Here is a 21,234-nt window from a genome sequence, read left to right as displayed (position 1 = left end):
TTTGTATCATCAATACTTTGCAAGGCCAACCTCAACTTTTCCAAGTGATCCATGCGGCTTGAATAAATGCAAAAATCATCCAAAAAGACCCTTATAAACTTCCCCAAGTAAGGTGCAAATACCTGACTCATGAAGCGTTGAAAAGTTGCTGGTGCATTGGTCAAGCCAAATGGCATCACCCTATAGACATACACTCCCCAAGGGGTGATAAATGAGGTTTTCCTTTGATTTTCTTCACAAATCCAGATTTGGAAGTATCCAGAGTATCCATCACACACTGAATACAACTCATGACCTGCAACTTGATCCAAAATCTCATCCTGAAAGGGTAGAGGATAATAATCCCTCTTTGTGCATGTATTCAGAGGGTGAAAGTCCACACACACACGCCATTTTCCACCCTTTTTGGGAGTGACTACAACTGGGAAAATCCACTCTGAATTCTCTACTGGAAAAATAAATCCAGCTTCAAGCAAATTAGTTACCTCCTTCTTAAGCACCTCTGCTTGCACTACTCCCAAACGCCTTAACCGCTGTACCACTGGCTTACTTTGGGGCTTGAGATCAATCTTGTGCTCTACTAGGGTAACTTGGCGTACTTGTGAGTAGCTGTTTGCAAACAGGTTAGGAAATCCATCCAATATTTTTAAGTAATTCTCCCTTTCAGTACCTGCTATGGACTCATCAAGAAGAAGTTCATTTTGTTGGTGAAGACTAGTGAGGTCCACATCTCCTTTCTTACACATGGTTGAAGAAGCTTCCCCTTCCAAGGCTCCATTGTCTTCAGCATCCCCTCGATCCCTTCCCAGGGAAAGACCAAATGCAACTCCCTCCACCTCTCCTTCTGAGATGGAATCCTCGGAGCTACCACTTGTCTCCTCTTCATCGGATGATTTTGACTCTGAACTTTCGAAAGTTGAAGGTTCACCTCTTACCACTTTCTTACGACGACTCTTGATGTTGTAGTGGACCTTCTTATTCTCACCTTGTAGAATAAGATCACCTGTCTCCCACTTTTGAATTGCTTTCACTTGGCGAAGCCATGGCCTACCCAATATCAATGGGTAAGCCCTAGCATCAGGCTTTGTAGGAATGACCTGGAAAGTTATAGGCACAGAAATACCACATACATCCACTCCCAAATTCCTGACAACTCCTAAGGTTTTCACCCTAGTATTATCAGTAAGTTTGATGCGATAGGGAGAGTTGGTAGAAGACAACTTTAAATCAGCATCTTTTATTGTTTTTTCACTCATGACATTGATTGACACACCTCCATCAATGTATGCCTTAGAAATTGTTTGTCCCTCAATGATGACATCAATCATCACAGGCATATCATCTCCTACATCAATATCCACTTTTTGAACCATAGGAGTCCCATTATCCCTCTTCTTCTTTTTCTTAGATTCCCTTGTGCTAGCCAGCTTACCCCATTCCTTTCTAAGCTTGGGAGAGAGTGCCAAAAGCTGCCCAAATGTGATTTGTGCCGTTTTCTCCCTAAGATCTGTCAAGAGGTCATAACTAAGAGATCCTTGTCCAAGAGGAAAGTCAGATTGTCCAATTTTTCTCCTAGACAACTTCTTCTTCTTCTTATTTTTCTCCTCTTCTTCAGATTTATCTTCTTGTTTTTCTTCTTCCTGGCTTCTAGTTTTACGACCCCTTTTTGCCATTACTGGCATCAATGTTTCCTCTTCTTCTTCTTCTGAGCATGTTTCCTCTTCTTCTTCTTCTGAGCATGTTTCCTCTAAAAGTGCTAAACTTTTATCCTCACTTTTCCTCAACTTTGGACACTCAGTACGATAGTGCCCCTTCTCTTGACATTCATAGCATGTGACACTACTTCTATCCCTAGGTTTATCCTCAGCTCGTGGAACCCTAGGTGGCCTTGCATTGACTAAGTGTAACTTCAAATCAGCAAATTCTGCCATAAGTTGTGCAATGTTATGATCCAAGGATGGAGCTTGTACCTGAGATGTTGAGGCTATCTCTACTCGTGGTGGGGTTGGCACACTCAGAGAAGATTGGAATGTGGACTCAATATGAAGAGTGGCCTCCTTCTTCAAAGCAATACGAAGAGCCTCTTTAAAACTAGTGGGATCTTTGCTAAGAACTTTTCCATGCAAGCGGGAATCCAAAGCCCTGATAAACTTGCTCATCTTAAGGTGCTCCATTGCTAAAGAACTCTTTGAATCTTCCATAGAAGGTGAAGAAGAAGAAGCAACAACATGTAAAGCAGCTTGTTGATATTTGATGAATAAGGCTTTATACCTCACTGAAAAGGCAAAAACTGACTCTCCATCCTTTTGGAAAATTTGATCCAATTGCAATAGTAAAGCATTTGGCGACTCCACTGTCCCAAATCTCTCCTTCATTGCTTTGGTCAACCTTTCCCAATCATTCTTGGACTCCTCTGGCAAAGCCTCATGCCAAGTTAAGGCCACACCCTCCAAGAAATCTGGGAGTATTTCTGCCCTCTCCTTCATAGACCAACCCGTCAAGCGGCATGCTCGGTTAAACTCTCGGAGATAACTCCCCGGGTCTTCTCCTTCCGATCCTTGGAACACCGGAATGTTGAACATCTTGCACCAAAAGATGAGTAGCAACAAGGGAAATTTACTTGTTTCAAAAAAAAATTTTCTTTAATCATGCGGGACCTTGAGGTTAAAATAGAATAATTCTAAGTAAAACCTGCCCGCCGCCTCCACCAAAAGATGTGACACGAAGTTGGGGTTTGGACTTCGGTCACTTCTCAGAATCAAAACACACTTGTATGAAACCTCACAGCCTCCTCACCTCCCTTTCTCTCCCTAGGTTAAGATAAAGATATACACATCAAAGGTAAGATCATAATTCATGGAAGGAAAGATGAAAGATTCAGGAGAAGCAAGAATTTCTGCCAGTCTTGCAGCTCCAAACAAGAGGGCGATTCTTTGTTGGAAGAAAATCTTCCGACTCAGGATTATGTGAACGGAAACATACGGGGAATATTGGTAAGGTTCATCCGTTCGAATTCGACGATTTGGTCGGAACATATTAAAGCAAATGAATATAGCAATCACTTACAAGACGATAAGACACATGGGGTTTGACTTTTGATAAGAGATTAGGAGGAATTAATCATGATTAAGAAGAAAGAATGGCCAAAAAGCTATAAAAACAGAGATACACAGAGAATTGCAATTTTAAATCCATATAGGCTGTGTGAGAGAGGATTATATAGATGCGTAGAGCTTGAAGAGAGCTTCGCGTCTATATAAAAACTTTCAAAAACGGGCAACCGAGCGAAAAGTTATGAGCATTTTACTGCAAAACTATAAAACTGCCAAAATTCTATAAAAACAGAGATACACAGAGAATTACAGTTTTAAATCCATATAGTCTGTGCAAAAAAGGATTATATAGATGTGTAGAGCTTGAAGAGAGCTTCACGCCTATATAAAAACTTTCAAAAACGGACAACCGAGCGAAAAGTTATGAGCATTTTACTACAAGACTATAAAACTGCCAAAATTTGCCTAAACGTTAGCAACTTTGCGAGAAATTATGATCATCAATGAAGTAAGGGATTAAGAAATTAGTTACATGAGTGGAAAGAGCATATAAAGAGCTTCCTAGCCATATGATCAATTTTCGAAACCAACACACGAGTGATGAGTAATTACCGGTTGAAATTTGGATATTGGACCACAAAAACTGCACTTCTCTCTCTTTGCATGAAACCTCAATTTTCACATAGCCTCTTGCCTCTCATCTCCTTAATGATTCAAGCTAGAGGGTAAGGGTTAACATTGCTCAGCGGACAATCGTAAAAATTTACCTATGGTCCCCAAAGTCTTTCCACATGCTCATTACCGCTAAAACCATTGGTACCTCCAAAGGAGGGCGGCAATAAGGCAAGGGCTACCTTGAGAAGTCACAGGCCCGCCAAGATAATAACTCCTTATCCCACTTATCATGAATCATCAAAGAGGTCCAAAATTGGGTTAAGCATGAGGAGCTAATGCTAAATGAGATATTCACATGTAAAGAGAGTGTTTGAATAAGGGTTTGAAAGATAGAGAATGGCAATGACACAAAATGCTCAATTGAGGAGGCTCATTCCTTGATTTGGAAGGGAGAGGAGGGCTCCTTTTTATAGGTGGAGAATCACCCTCTCTTCCATTGTTATAAATTACAACATAAAAATCTTCAACCCTTCAGTGACATAAGGGTAGATGTCACCATCAATTGTCCTCTTAGGCTAAGTCTTCTATTGATTATTAAATTGAAGACTTTTTGACTTTGAGAGTGTGATGAGATAATAGCCAAGTCTAAGTGGCATGTAGGTGGAGATCCCACTTACACATGACAGAATTCTCCTCTTCCATGTAGGCATTCTAGAAGAATCTTTCCTAATTATGCACCTACACACACTCCTCCACATGCCTTCCACACTCCCCAACTTGTAGCCTTATGGTGAATACCATATTAATAATACAATAAAAATCCATGTGAGCATGAAGGCCCACTTTTATTTTCCTAATTATGCACCTACACACACTCCTCCACATGCCTTCCACACTCCCCAACTTGTAGCCTTATGGTGAATACCATATTAATAATACAATAAAAATCCATGTGAGCATGAAGGCCCACTTTTATTTTCCACATCACTAGCCTATCTACCATACCAAAGTATTTATCAAGCATACTTGTGGCATTTACAATGTGTGCACCCTAAATTAAGTAAAACCATTATATTTGAAGATAGAATGTTGTTATCGGGGTAGCCGCCAAGCCGCCGCATCACCACGCCGTTATTCCATTGTGGGCGCCGCAATCTTCTTGGACAAGCTTCCACCTTATTACCATTGCGAAACCATCAAAATATGCACAAAATTGACAATGAAAGATATCAATTTTTCACGTCACAGTACAACCCCTATCCATCATCACCCTCGGGTCTCTAAGGTCAATAGTGCTCGGTGTCCAAACCTTTCTAGGTGATGGGAATCCAGGGGGTGATCTAGGAGGAGGCTGAGGTGTAGGCACTGGCACTACACTATGCATGTGTACCGTACTAGAGGTAGGGCCATCATATATGGAATGAGGAAAATAGGGGAGGCCAAAAAGCAATGTGCATGTGTTCTCCTCATTAACCCCTATATAAATTCTCTTCCTATGGTCTCCAATACTCCTACCTATGTCGGTGAGTGGGGCCTCTCTATGCCCAATAGACTCTCTCAAGTACGTACGACCTTGCTCGTCTGTGTACCTAAAAGCATCAGCCATCTTGTGCAATCTAATCTCCAAGGGGTGATCATGGGTGTCCCTACGGTCATCATAAGATGCCTGCATCATCAAACCCATTATGCTCCTTGAATGGGGCACATACATCATCCCTAGGTCATCAATGACAAGGTCTGGCTTTGTCGGGTGTACCCGTGCACGCAAAATCTGCCAAATGTTGGGCTTACCGTCTAGGGGAGGACACTGAATGTAGAAACCTCCACTATCAAGGTGGAAGTAACAAGCTAACTCCTCATGGAAGCCTGCAATCTCTAGAAGTAGCCAGCTGGAGTCCGGTGGTGTGGCCATGGTCAGAACCGTCCTGCTAGGGACACGAAGGCAAATCCTAGTTGTGTGCTCTAAATGGGCAACTCTAGGACTAATATGCGGGTGTATGAATGTGTAAGTGTGTGACTATGGCGTACGAAATGTGAAAATGTGTAGGGCGAATGATCTAGTGCTCCTGACTATCCCTCGGCTACCCGTCGGTGAGAAAAACTCCGCTGCAATGGTCTCAGATTTTGAGCCCAAATTGAAGCTTATTTTTTATCACTATGAAACTTTCAAAGTTTTGACGGTTTTTTCGAGGACGATCTTGAAAATTAGCTGGGATTTTTTGAAGTTCAACTTGCGGAGAATACAATGGAGGTCGGCTTTTTGGAGCACCGTGGTAGTATGCGTGTATGAGGGTGTGATGGTGGTGTGTGTGTGTGGGTATGTGTGAAAGTGTGTATGTGTGTGTGTAAGTGTGATAGTGGGATGTGTGTGATGTGTATGTGTGTGTGTGTGTTGATGACTGTATGAGTGTATGTGTATGTAAGTGTGTGTGGTGTGCGTGTATATGTAAGTGTGAATGATCTCTTTTTTTTTTTAACGGCTCTTGGCGCCGACCGCGTGCGTGCGTGTGTGTTGTGTGCATGCTACGTGTGTGTGATGCGTGTGTTTGCGTGTGTATGAGCCCTTAGATTATATATATATATATATATTATTGTGTGTGTGTCGACGGGCGTGCGTGTGTGTGGCGTGTGTATCGTGTGTGCGTGTGTGCTGACTGTGTGCCTGGCATGTGTGTTATGTGTGGCTGCGTGTTACGTGTGTGTGTGTCTTGCGTGTTGCGTGTGTGTGTGTGTCTTGTGTGTACTATGTGTGTGTTGTGTACAATGTGTGTGTGTGCTGTGTGTACAGTGTGTGTGTGTGTTGTGTGTGTTGTGTGTGTGTATGTTGTGTGTGTTGTGTGTATGTGTGTGGGGGTGTGTGTGTGTGTGTGGGTGTGTGTGAGTGTCGGTGTGTGTGTATATAATATATTTTTTTAAATTTGTCAAAAACCCTAAATTACTAAAAAAAAATTGCCTGTGTCCCGAAAAATTAGCAATTTCATCCTGAAAAAATCAAGACCGCAAGCACGCTACCCCGGCATTATCGTGCAACCAAAATCACGCGAATTTTTTGTTAATTACCAAACAATATTAGTAATTAATTAGCAAATAATTACCAATTAATCACTAAAAATTGCCAAATCAACTTGATTAATTTTGCAAAAATTTGGGCATTATTTCGTCGTGATTTTGCAAAACCCCCAAATTATGTGCAACACATTGCCAATGGACTAATTCCACATCAAATTAATGACGTAATTAGCAAGATGGCACTCACATACGCATAAAATTGAATCCTCTAATCATCCGATTAATCCATGCGTCTGTGTAGAGCCCAAATCCGACGGAAAATCAAGTCCACCTACGAGCCACAAATCAAAATCACATGATTAGCAGCATAAGATTTTGTCAAATTAACGACATGATCATGTGGAGCAAGCCTCTAATTAGGCAAATCAAGAAATTTAATGCGAAATATTAGTGCGATTAGTAGTTAATTAGTGAAAGATTAGTGAGCAAGGAGAGGGAAATTAGTGAAATTAGTACCTAATTAGCATAAAAAACACAAATAAAACACAAAAACACACATTCCTAAATCTAATTAAGCTAAATGTGACACTCAACAAGCACTAGACTCCTCTAGCTTAGGCGCTCGTCCCCGGGAACGGCGCCAATGTTGGAGCTTCGTCGTAGCACTCGGATCCAACATAATTTGTCAATCAGAGAGCAAGCGACCTGGCTAGGGCGTGGAAACATTGCACACATGTGCAACGAGTCTACGTGCTCGGAGTGTCGTGAGAGATATGAGAGAGACAAGAAGAGGGAAAGAGAGAGATTAGCACACGATTAAGCTAATCCTACGCACACCTAAACTCAATCCTCTCTCGATCTTCCTAAACACGCGGAATGACCATGCTACTCGTCTAATCTTAAGCATAACACACTCTAATCAAGAGCACATACAAGGGAAAAGCTCTTAATCGAGCGGAAATGCAAGACTAACGAGAAGATTAGGCACTAATTAGTGACTAATTAAACACTAATCACGCATAATCAACACACATGCACGAAAGTGAGACAAAGGGGAGACTTAGCTTGCATTAGATGTCCGTCGTGTACAAGCCCATGTGCGTGGAAGCTCCCATAGCCATCTCCATCTTCTTCCTCTTCTCTACTCTAAGTGAGCTCTCTCTAAAGTCTCCCTAAAAATGAGCCTAAAACCCACTTATAAACCTAGAGTAGTGCAATTTTACAAAAATGGTGAAAATCATAGCGGTCATGTCTAAACATCTAGGCTCATCTAGCAGTGGATATACAAGCTGGAACTCTGACGAGCCCGACAAGATACAACTCACAATGACCGACTATGTGAAGAAGGTGCTCCGTAAAATTAGTGTACGCCACCGTATGCCTCCTTATATCTGTAGCGTGCTTGGACCCGCCAACACCTTTGCAACGTCTAGCCTGCACCATATAATCCTATGACATTGGGGGTGTGCAGGCCAATGGAAAGCTCCCAAGCTTGACATCCCAGTTCAGCAAAAATTTTGTATTACAGCACAAGATTCATGGCCTCTCCATGGCTGGTGCCAATGCCAAACTGGTGAGGTGGGAGCAGATCACTAATGTGGAGTGGTTTAGTGTGTTCAAAGAGTCGAAGGTTCGCAGCAGTCGATATCGCATTAAATGCAGCTGCATACGGAGCGATATGTATGACCAGGTGATGTAGCTGCACTACAGGGTGGTGTACCAAAAACACCCAACCCACATGGAGATCAACTCTGCATTCGCAAAGGGGTTTATTAAGGAATTCAGTCCGGCGGCAATTGCAAGTGGTTCAGCCATGCAGTTCAATTGGGTTGAATTTGTTGTCTAGCATTCCCTATCTAGCATTTGCACGACCTCCAAGAAAAGGGATACTATGAGGCCCATTCCAAAGGTGGAGGACGCGTAATTTGTGTCAGAACACCGAGGAAGGGTCTGCTGAAATGAAGGAGGACCTCTTGGGCCGAGCCGCCACGAATATTTCCAACGCTACCAAGGCAACACCCCTCTCTCACCATAGCACTCACCAAGGGGCTGAAAGCCTGTCATACTTTGGCATTGAGAATTTGCAGCACATTAAGGTTGCCGATGATCATCTCAAAAAACAACTACAGGACGCTAAACAGCATCTCGTGTGACTGCAGAACAGGAGTTCTCGAAGCTGCAAAAGTTGTCCAAGCAAGCAATGCTAGAGTATGCCCAGTTGTGCTTGCTATGAGACAGAAGATTCGTGATGCTGATGATGAGTTGCAGAGTTTACTATACAGAGCCACAATGTGGATGTAAAGAGGGAAATAGAGCTAAAAGTAAGAATTGGGACACTTAAAGTTGGGGTTTCCACATAGTGAGGACACTCCGGTTGATATTGAATATGAGATAACTTGTCATCGTGTAAGTGTTCGTGACTTTTGTGCTTCCACCTTATGTATGGAATGTGCACAACTAGCCTATGTACTTACCATGCTTCTCTTTTATTTGGTTTGTAGATTAATGTGGAGGTTATGGAAGCGAAAGTGAACGCCTGTGAACATCAACTGCAGCTCCTCATGCATATAAGCAACATGCTACAAGGCTCCTTCCTCCCCGCTGCCCTCTGTAATTTAGGTATGGGAAGTTTTACGGAAAGTATAGGAGGGGTATGCGATGGGACGATGAGCAACCTGTCTACTGGCTATGGTCTGCCAGTAGAGGTACAAGAAATCAATGCCACAGTCAAGATGCCCTGTGGGCATAGCTACCATCTTCTTGGTTTTGCTGCTGCATGCTCCCTCTACTGGGGACAGAATGTAGAGCCCTCACCTGCCAGCAGAGGATACCAACAGAATACTGCTGCAAGCTCACAGGGCAAGGACATTCAAGCACACCAATCTCAGTTAAGATAATCATAAATGGTACATTTTAATTATTTAACCAGAATAACAAGAAAATATTGATATTCTAATTAACATATTGTGTATGTTAGTTTGCATACATGATATTGTGTTTGCTAGCTTGCATACTCAATTATGTTAGCTAGCATACATGCTAGTTACCATACATGGTATTGTGCATGCTATTGTATAATCATACATGGTATTGTGTAGGCTAGGTAGAATACTCAGCTATGTTAGCTAGCTTACATGCTATTGTGTATGCTAGTCAGCATACATGCTAATTATTCTATGTATGCTAGTCAGCATACAAACTATGCTGACTAGCATGTATGCTAGTCAGCATACATGCTAATTATTCTATGTATGCTAGTCAGCATATTCTGTATGCTAGTTGGCATACTGGGAATGGTGGCTAGCAAACTGTGTATGCTAGTTAGCATATCCACTATGCTGACTAGCATACATGCTATTGTGTATGGTAGCTATCATACATGATATTGTGTATGCTAGCTAGAATACTCAGCTATGTTAGCTAGCATACATGCTACTGTGTATGCTAGTCAACATACATACTAATTATTCTATGTATGCTAGTCAGCATAGTCTGTATGCTAGTTAGCATACTGGGAATGGTAGCAAGCAAAGTGCGTATGCTAGTTAGCATATCCACTATGCTGACTAGCATACATGCTATTGTGTGTATGGTAGCTATCATACATGGTATTGTGTATGCTAGCTAGAATACTCAGCTATGTTAGCTAGCATACATGCTAGCTAGCATACTCGGAATGGTGGCTAGCAAACTGTGTATGCTAGTTAGCATATCCACTATGTTGACTAGCATACATGCTATTGTGTATGGTAGCTATCATACATGGTATTGTGTATGCTAGCTAGAATACTCAGCTATGTTAGCTAGCATACATGCTATTGTGTATGCTAGTCAGCATACATGCTAATTATTCTATGTATGCTAGTCAACATAGTCTGTATGCTAGTTAGCATACTGGGAATGATGGCTAGCAAACTGTGTATGCTAGTTAGCATATCCACACTATGCTGACTAGCATACATGCTATTATGTATGCTAGTCAATATAGCCTATATGTTAGCTAGCATAGTGTGTATGTGGCTAGCATATTGTTTGTGCCAGCTCACTATGCTAACTAGCATATTTTCTACAGTGTATGCTAGTCAGCATAGTCATGCTAGTTAGCATTGTTGGTATGCTAATTAGCATACACAGTATGCATAACTGGCATAATATGTATGCTTATTAGCATACCCACAATGCTAACTACCATACATAGCATAACTAGTTAATTATACTATATATGGTAGTTAGCATGCCAGGATATGCTAATTAGCACAGTGGGTATGGTGGCTAGCAACCTGTGTATGCCATACAGACTATGCTAGTTAGCATATCCACTATGCTGACTAGAATACATGCTTATTATGCTATGTATGCCTATCAACATAGTCTGTATGCTAGTTAGCATACATGCGAGTTATGCTATATATGCTTGTGAGCATTGTCTATATGCTAGTTAGCATAGTATGTATGCTAATTAAGACTGTATGCTAACTAGTATAATTTGGTATGCTAACTACCACACATTCCATGCTCACCAGCATCTTTAGTATGCTAATTGTAGTGTTAACAATTCAGCTTTGCATTTTAACTACCAATTTGGATATGCTAACTAATGTCCAAAAGAAATTCACAGGTTTGGATGTTGCAGGAAGTGCGGGTGACAAGAAACATGTCAAGCAAATGATAGAAGAAGAGAAGGGCTGCAATGTTGAGGTGGATGATCTGGATAGAATGTGTTAAGGCTGTCCTACTTAGCTAATTTCCTTGGTTGCATTATGTAACAAAATTGTAGTATCTGGGTTCCTTTTAGCCTTTCTAAGCTAGTTAAGTGCTGGGATGGAGTCTATAAAGAACACATCATTTAGCATCATGGCTCACAACTTAACAAGACAAGATAAAGGAAATAACAATACAAGTGACATGCATAGAGGACCGAGATCTTCTTGGAGCCGGTCCCCCCCTCCAAAGGAATTTGTATTATAGAGCTTTCGTTTGGAAAGCCTTTTTACAATACAACTTTGCAATCCTTAATCCACTTAAGCATCATGAAGATGTAGGCTTCACATGCTATGCAAACAAGCAATATGCGCTCAAGTTGACCTCTCTCCCAAGACCTCAAGCACCTTGAAAGGTGAAGAGAGCTAGCGGGGAGCGAGGGTAGAGGAGTGTGAAGAAGTACCTTTACAAGAAATGAGTATTCTTATGTACTTCTACAAAGGTTCAAGAAATCTCTTCAAAGAGGTAAAGGACAAAACCAGCAAGTGGTTCAAAGGAGATAGATGCGTCCGATGACGAGCTAATGGAGGTTGAGACTCCAAACAAAGGCAGCAAAGCAATGATCTCATTAGAAATAAAGAAGGTGTAAGATTCCTCCCCAGTCTCTCAAGATGTCCAGCATCTTCCCCTGTAATCAAATCCCTCTTCAGAAATATAAAAGATCTTGTTTCTACCAGTTTTGGCCTAGAGAGAGAAAATATTCTAGAAAGAGAATATTCAGATTTTAAATATTTTTGGATGAAAAAAATTCTCATCTTATTAAAATAAGTTTCCCTAAAACAGAAGTTCAAAAAGATTTTCAAAAGGTGCATTAGAAATTAAGTATAATCTGTTCAAGAGACATTATCTTGGGAGTGAAGATTTTTTTGAAATTTTAAATTAAGGTTCCTATGGACCAATAAGATTCATCCAAATGTAGGGAGGATATAAATGAAGAAATAAAAGAAAAATCTCCCAAAAATGAGTAAATACTCACATAAGATGAAGAGTTGACTAAGGACAAGGTTAATAGTTAAAAAAGAGAGATATTTAGGTGAAATGATGCATTTTTGATACCTTTGCATGGGGGAATTTTCCTCATAAAGGAGGCTCCTATTTCACATGCTTGAATGAGTTTTAAACTCCCAAATAATGGGATATTTTTATCTCTCCTCTCTCCTATTTCAACTAGATCCAAAAAGTGAGCAAAATTGACCTAAAAATGGTCAAAAATTGACCAAATTGATCTGGAAAATTCTAGAATCAGTTGGCTTGGTTAGAAGCTCACTTTTTCCTATAAATAGAAGCCCTCCCCTTTGTTGAAACTTAATAGTGTTTTGCACTGTTACCTTGTCTCTCCCAAGTGCCAAAAACAGTGAATTGTATTCATAATTCATTAGTTTTTGACCTTCCTTCTTCTAGAAGATTGGTGGCCACTCTTGTCTCAAACAAGAGTTGAACCCTCAAACCATCAAGCCAAAGGAAAGCTCTCAAATTCATTAGTAAGTTGGAGATTCTTCTCTTTACCATTCATTTTACGGTTTTTTATGATTTTTGTCTTCTCTTCATTGCAAATAATGTTATGTCTCATTGGCAAAAGGCATTCCCCTTTCTTCTCTAGTAAATCCAACCATTCTTTATCCTAGGTGAATGATTAATGAATAAAATCAAGTTTACTCATAATGTTTCTCTTAATAAATAAGTAAAAAAATATGTCTTTAGAATGATTTAAATACTCTTGATGCATTTCTAATTAAATTTAGAGACTTAAAATTGAAAAATGGTCAGCCATACAAAAAAGGTTATGGCGAAATTTTTCAAAAAAATTGGAAACAAGTATTATCTTTCATTACTCTAAAAGAGTAATTCCTATGATTTCTATATTCTAAAGTGTCATTTTCATACATAGAAGATGCATTTTGATCATTTGTATAAAAGAAATTGAGTTTTATTATAAAAGTATTACTCTCATTATTATTGATTTTTATGTATAAAAGATTATTTTTTTATTATAAAAGTGTTACTTTTATCATATTTGATTTTCATGCATAGAAGTATGCATAAAAGATTATTTTTTATTATAAAAGTGTTACTTTTATCATAATTGATTTTCATGCATAGAAGTATGCATAAAAGATTATTTTTTTATTATAAAAGTGTTACTTTTATCATAATTGATTTTCATGCATAGAAGTATGCATAAAAGATTATTTTTTTTATTATAAAAGTGTTACTTTTATCATATTTGATTTTCATGCATATAAGTATACATAAAAGAAGATTTTTTTATTATAAAAGTGTTACTTTTATCATAACTGATTTTCATGCATATAAGTATGCATAAAAGATTATTTTTTATTATAAAAGTGTTACTTTTATCATAATTGATAAAAGTGTTACTTTTATCATAATTGATTTTCATGCATATAAGTATGCATAAAAGATTATTTTTTATTATAAAAGTGTTACTTTTATCATATTTTTTTATGATAAAAGTGTTACTTTTATCATAATTGATTTTCATGCATAGAAGTATGCATAAAAGATTATTTTTTAATTATAAAAGTGTTACTTTTATCATATTTGATTTTCATGCATAGAAGTATGCATAAAAGATTATTTTTTTAAATTATAAAAGTGTTACTTTTATCATATTTGATTTTCATGCATAGAACTATGCATAAAAGATTATTTTTTATTATAAAAGTGTTACTTTTATCATAATTGATTTTCATGCATAGAAGTATGCATAAAAGATTATTTTTTATTATAAAAGTGTTACTTTTATCATAATTGATTTTCATGCATAGAAGTATGCATAAAAGATTATTTTTTTTATTATAAAAGTGTTACTTTTATCATATTTGATTTTCATGCATAGAAGTATGCATAAAAAATTATTATTTTATTATAAAAGTGTTACTTTTATCATAATTGATTTTCATGCATAGAAGTATGCATAAAAGATTTTTTGTTTATTATAAAAGTATTACTTTCATTATAAATGATTTTTATGCATAAATGGGTACATAAAAGATATTTTTTATATCAAAAATGTGATTTTTATCATAAATGATTTTTAGGCATAAATGGATGCATAAAAGATATTTTTTATATTAAAAGTGTGATTTTTATCATAAATGATTTTTATGCATAAATGGGTACATAAAAGATATTTTGTTTTATATTAAAAGTGTGATTTTCATCATAAATGATTTGTATGCATAAACATATGCATAAAAGAAATTCTTCATGTTAAAAGAGTGATTTTCATCATAAATAAATTTTTATGATGATAAAAGTGTGACTTTCATCAGAATCGGATTTTATGAATAATTAGATGCATATAGAATCTTTATAATTAAATAAGGATTTTTCTTAATCCTCTGTTTAATTTTCACAAAAATTTAAAAAATAAATAAGTAGATAATCTGTGAGAAGAAATGCTACTATTTCATATTCACTAAGATGGTAATGAGAAAATTCAATTAAACTATCGAAGTCGGAGATTAAGATAAATGAATTCATGTTTTAGAAATCTGTAAAAGTAAATATTCATTCGAACGAAATTTAGAAAAAGAGAAATTGAAATAGTACCTTTCGAGAAAGATAGTTTAGGAAGAACTTTTCCAGACCCAAACTCTAATTCTGACTATTAACCAAGACCTAATTCCTTCGTCAATGACGATGTGCTCAGTTCTTCAGGGAAAATGTACTCAAATCACCCACCGAATCTGAAACTAAGTTAAGACTTTTGATTTTGATCTGAGGATCAAGTTATAGAATTCGAGGAATTCTGTTTGGAATTCAGACCTGGATCTAGAAGTATTGGGATACAGATTTAAGATGTATTCATAGTATTCAAACAAAATCAAAACTATAAACTTGCATAGAAACCCTGTTTTCTTAAAAGACTGTCTTGCGCCAGAATGCTGGAGGGAGCATTTGGCATATATGTTCATCTAAGGGAAGTTCGGTTGTATCAGGGCGGGGAGTGTTCGAGGGACAGCTCACGCGGCAAAGCCTGCGGAGGTCTTGACCAGCCTCGGTATGGTAAAAATGGTGCGCTTCCAGTACGATGGGCGAGGGCTGACGAAGCGGTCCCTGAGTGAAGTGCCAGGACACCTAAGGAGGATCCTGGAGGGTTCGGACCAAACACCATATTAGTGAATTTGGGAATTTCCCAATTCCCATTTTTGAATACTTAAAAAAGGGGGACATGGATAACATGTTTATAAGTTTCTCAAAACCCTATCATATGACCTATCGTTGGAAAGCGCTTGAAAAATAAAATCTAAAGAGCTATAAAGCGCTCATTTTGGATTAGTGGTGTTCAAGTTATGGTTAATCCAAACTTTTGACCACGTGTCCCAAACTTGTGGAAAATTCCCATATTCCCCAATATGGTGTTACCAGGCGATGCACGGGCTCACGGTGCCGAGGACACCCATACGTATGTCGAGGAAGATATTGTATGACAGACCAATGTTATTGTAATCTATCACTGGATCTCGTTGTTGACTCGCTGGTCTCAACGGAGAGTCCAGAGTGATACTGTTTTGTGAGAAACAAAGATTCAATGGAAATTTTGAAGTATGTCATGTGTAACCAACCAGTAAATTGTTTGTCAATGGATTTTTTTAAAAGTTTTAAAGAGGAGTGTGTGCGTATCTGTTTTCTAAAGCTAAAGTGAGGCTAAAGTTAAGAAAGGCAATTCAATTATGGGTGGGTGAGTACTTGTTTGGATCTACCGATTCCAGTGGCAAGGTGGCTAACCCATGGGCCGGATGGGGTTAGACTGGAATCAGTGGAGTTTTAATAATCAAACTGAAAAATCTTAGGATTACGCTAGGATTCGAGTAGATAGTTAATTTTCTGATAAAATTCTCGATTGAGTGGATCAACGATTGTGCCTAATCTTGATTAGGAAAAAAGCGTTGAATTGCTCAGATGATCAAATTATATCAGTGATAGTTTCCTTCTATCTGGTTTATTTAGCTGGAGGATAGTTTAGATTTTGATCTCGTTAGAAAACTCATTAAGAAAAATTCAAAAAGATGGAATCATCCCCGCTTTCCGGGCATGGAAAATTTTTTCGGTTTCGGTTTTCGGAGTGACAACCAGCCTAGTCTCGTGCCCGGACATTCCTGGGCGAGGCCCCGAGTGAGAAACCCTGTCCCGCGCATGAGGGGGCTGCTTCCGCTTCTGCCAGCTACCGGAAATCCGATGCACGGAGGGGACAGAGGGATCTCACAGTTGGTATCAGAGCTTTGCTGAAAGCCAATAAAGATAAATAAATTCTTATCATTAGAAATTGATAAAGAAAAAGCATTTTTCATAATGTATTTTCATTCCGTAACCTTCTTTAATGAAGAATTTTTAATCAAAGAAATTATTTTTATAGATGGAAGTTCCCTATTTATCTGGTATTCTCGACCTCACCCAGTCTCAAGATATGACTGCGTTCGCCTTCGAGCATCTCATCTCTTCCGCTTCAACTCGAACAAACCAAGAAAGACTCGCAAGCCATTTCGAGGATTTATATTTTCCTAACCCAGTGGAGAGACTACAACATAAGTGGTTTGCAGGGCAATATGTCCACGCCTCTTGTTGCGACCGCCGTGCAATGCTATGGCAGAACCTCTCATTGGCTATGATCTTGTTAAAGCTAAAAATGGTGTGTGGCGTCATTCTATATCATTCGACGCCTCGAAATTTCAGACTTTCATGCCAAGTCTACAGAATCCTTAGTTGCTTTATTCCTAAATGGAAGATAATAGCTCCCTTGTCAGTAAGTGGACGTTTGTATCAGGGCATGGCTATGGCCCAATACCGTCGTCATATGCGTCTCCCGAGGAGATTTTGAATTCTGGAGTCGAGCTGCTCTATGTACATATTGCAACTTTTATATAAATAAAGAAATATTTTTCGGAGAAAAATTTCCTGTTGTATAAGTGGTTGTTTACGGGGACGATCTGATAAAGAAAAATCTGTTATCCGACGTATGTCATAGATCTCCAATAAGATTATTGTCTTGTTTAAGAAATTGTTTTTCGAACCTCTTAAGTCTTAGGATCTCGTTGATAATATCAAAATAAAAATTTAATAATATATAAATTTTTGGCAGAATCATGAGACGAGAAAATCGTGGCCGTCAGCCAGACCCTGTCTCTGAAGATGACGAGCTTGACCCTGATGTTCGCAAGGCTCTTCATAGGACTCAGCCATAGGACCCTTCAAAGGAGAAGGGGAGAACCTGGGCGAGGCTGTGGAGAAATGGGTGGAAGGCATGGAGAAATATTTTGACATCACAGGCTATAAAGCGGAGCAAAATGGCTCTTGCCCGGCTGAAAATAGTGGAAACAGCTAGGGTAGCATGGAGGAACCACTGTGACACCAACCGTCAGGACAAAAATACTCAGTCCTGGAATGATCTAAAAACCTATCTAAGAAAGAGATTTTGTCCCCCTGGATTTTTGGAAACCAAAATGAACGAATTTTTAGAGCTAAAGCAGGAGAGCAAAACCATCGAGGAATGTCAGCAGGCCTTTGCTCTTCTACTCAAATATTCACCACCTCTAGATGAAGAGCAACTCATGGCCAGGTTCATTCGGGGAATGAACAAACCCTTGGACACACTGGTCAAAAATGCCAAGCCAGTGTCCATGGCTGAAGCAGTAAGAATGGCAAAAGATTTTGCCAAAGCGTTTGTAGTAAAGGTCCCGCCAAAGCCTGCACCCTCTAACTTTAAAAGGTTCCAAGCCCAGGGAAGTACTTCAAACTTTCCACCCCCAAAGAGGCAGCAAGGCCCAAATCAGAATCAGGATGCAGGAAGATTCAGAAGTGAAGGAAGACCCTTCCCCCAGAATACTTTCTCAGGAGCCCCACCTCTTTCAAGAAATCAGAGGGATGAGCTCAGAACTGAAAATCGATGTTTTGGATGCCAGGGTTTTGGTCACCAGTTAAAAGACTGCCCGACTCCTGCCATGTCAAGGGGACAGGGAAGTCAAGGACCCCAAGTTCAGAGACCAACCCCTTCATACCAGTCTAATCAGGGTCCGTCTTGCCCAAGCCAGGGAAACCCCAAAAGAACTCCAACTCAGCCATCTGCCTCTGTCCAAAGTAACCTCAAAACTCCTTCCCAGAACTGGGGCAACCAAAGAGAAAGAGTTCTGCCTCAGACTGCAGAGCAGCTAGAGCAATCACAATTTCAGATGTAGTAGAAGAGGAAAAAGGGCAGATCTATGCTGAATTGAAAATCAAGGACCTAACCAGCAGTTCTCTGTCATCCATACTCTAGCAGAGTATCAGGGTAAGCCTTTTAAGCTTTTGATTGATTCAGGCAGTTCTCATTCATTCATTTCCCCTGGATGCTTGCGTAAGCTAGTCTTAGAATAGAAATCAGGGAAACCTATGCATGTTGAATTGGCCAGTGGAAAGACTCTTTTCACTCACCATGAGACAGATCTTATCTAGTTCAATCTAGATGGTAATGTAACCGACTGTCAGTTTAAAGTCTTACCTCTGGGAGTTTTTGACGGGATCCTTGGAATGGATTGGTTCCACAAAAATCAAGCTGACATACACTGTCACAATGGAACCATTTCCTTTCATGACCTTCACGGGAACAAAGTTCAAGGAACTGGAGTTTCCGGATCCCCTGACCTTCAGTTTAGTAAAAGCTTCCAGGTTGCTGAAAAAGGACTTAGGAAGAAGCAGCAAATTTATGTTGTCAAAATGAACCCAGTAGACTCAAAGCTTAAGGCTAAAGAGCCAGAATGGTTAAGTGAACTTGATGATCTATTCCTAGTAGAGCTAACTGAAATGCCTCCAATCTGGGAAGTAGATCATGTGATTGAATTGACTCTCGGAGCTCAGCCAATAGCCCTGCGCACGTACAAAATGCCACTTCTTGAAGCCATCAAACTCAAGGAACAGCTTAGACAGCTGTTAGAACAAGGGTTTGTAAGACCCAGTGTTTCACCTTGGGGTGCGCCAGTTCTCTTTCCAAAAAAGAAAGATGGAACGCTTACTCTGTGTGGACTACAGAGGTCTAAATTAGCTTGATAGTTAAGAATAAGTATCCTATCCCAATAATTGATGAGCTTCTGGACAGGCTAAATGGAGCCTAGATCTTCACAAAGATAGATCTCAAATCTAGGTATTACCAGATCAGGATCAATGATCAAGATATACCGAAAACAGCCATCAATACTCACTATGGGCATTATGAAATTACTATCATGCCATTTGGATTAACTAATGCCCCAGCTACATTCAATCGCCTAATGCAGGACATCCTCAGAGAGTACTTGGATGATTTTGTTCTAGTTTTCTTTAATGACATTCTGATTTACTCAAGGAATGCAGCTGACCATCAGACTCATGTTAGAAAAGTTCTTGAGATTCTAAGGAAGCATCAACTCTTTGCCAGAAAGAGGAAATGCACTTTCTCTGTCGAACCATGTTGAATACTTGGGCTTTTTGGTATCCAAAGATGGAATTTCTCCAGATTTCGCAAAAGTCCAAGCAGTCATAGATTGGCCGGAACCAAAGACAGTGAAAGAAGTCAGAGGATTCTTGGGATTGACTGGTTGGTATAGAATTTTTATACCAAAGTATGCTCTCATAGCTTCCCCCCTAACTAATCTTCTCAAGAAGAATACCCCGTTTCAATGGTCTGCCAGGTGCCAGAGTGCTTTTGATAAACTGAAGACCGCCTTGGTAACCAGTCCCGTTCTGAAGCTGCCAGATTTCTCTCTACCCTTTGAAGTAGTAACTGGCTGATGCCAGTGGTTTTGCCCTGGGAGGTGCACTCATGCAGGAAGGTCATGCAGTGGCCTATTAATCCCGAAAGCTCAGAAAGCATGAGAGGAATTATGCTATCCATGACCTGGAATTGCTTTCAGTAGTCTACGCCTTAAAGTTGTGGAGACATTACCTACTGGGAAAAAGATTCACTTTGATGACAGATCATCAAAGTTTAACTCCATTTTTATGGTAGTTGACAGATTAACTAAAGTTGCCTATCTGATCCCAGTAAAAGAAACCTACACTGCAGTGGATGTGGCCAAAGTGTTCCTCAAAGAAATCTTCAGATTGCATGGCCTACCCATGAGAATAGTAAGTGACCGAGATCCCAAATTTACTTCAAGGTCCTGGACTACATTTTTCGAAGCAGTGGGAACTTTCTTGGATCTCAGCACACCTTATCACCCTGAGACCGATGGTCAAACTAAAAGAGTAAACCAAGTAATTGAAGATATACTTCGGTCATGCTGTGGCAGGAAACCCAAGAAGTGGCTAAGCTATCTGCACCTAGTCGAGTTCGCCTACAATGCTTCTTATCACCAAAGTATCGGGATGAGCCCTTTTAAAGCTCTGTATGGACAAGATTGCTTAACTCCATTAACTTGGTCCGACCCATTGATTAGGGTCGAGATGTCCAGACAGATGCTTGACGACATGGAGCAGCAGATGAGGCAATTCGTAAAGATGTAAAAGCTGCCCAGGATCGTCAGAAGCAGTATGCAGATAAGAAGAGAGCAGACAGAGAATTCAAAGAAGCAGATATGGTCTTCATTCGAGTACGACCCAAAAGGAGTTCTTTATCTCTTGGGAAGTACAAGAAGTTATCCCCCAAATATTGTGGGCCATATCTGATTACAAAGAAAATAGGTGACTTAGCCTACGAGCTTCTTCTGCCTCCTCATCTCAAAGTTCATAATGTATTTCATGTAAGCCTTCTAAAGAAATATGTGCCAAGCCCAAATCATGTGCTTGATGATGAAATCCTAATCTCTTCAATCCAAGGGCA

The sequence above is a fragment of the Cibotium barometz genome, chromosome 53, assembly GCF_041138505.1.
Source record: "Cibotium barometz isolate CiBa-2024 chromosome 53, ASM4113850v1, whole genome shotgun sequence".
Classification (NCBI taxonomy): domain Eukaryota; kingdom Viridiplantae; phylum Streptophyta; class Polypodiopsida; order Cyatheales; family Cibotiaceae; genus Cibotium; species Cibotium barometz.
The sequence above is the reverse complement of the archived record's forward strand: the minus strand, read 5'-3'. Positions refer to the sequence as shown.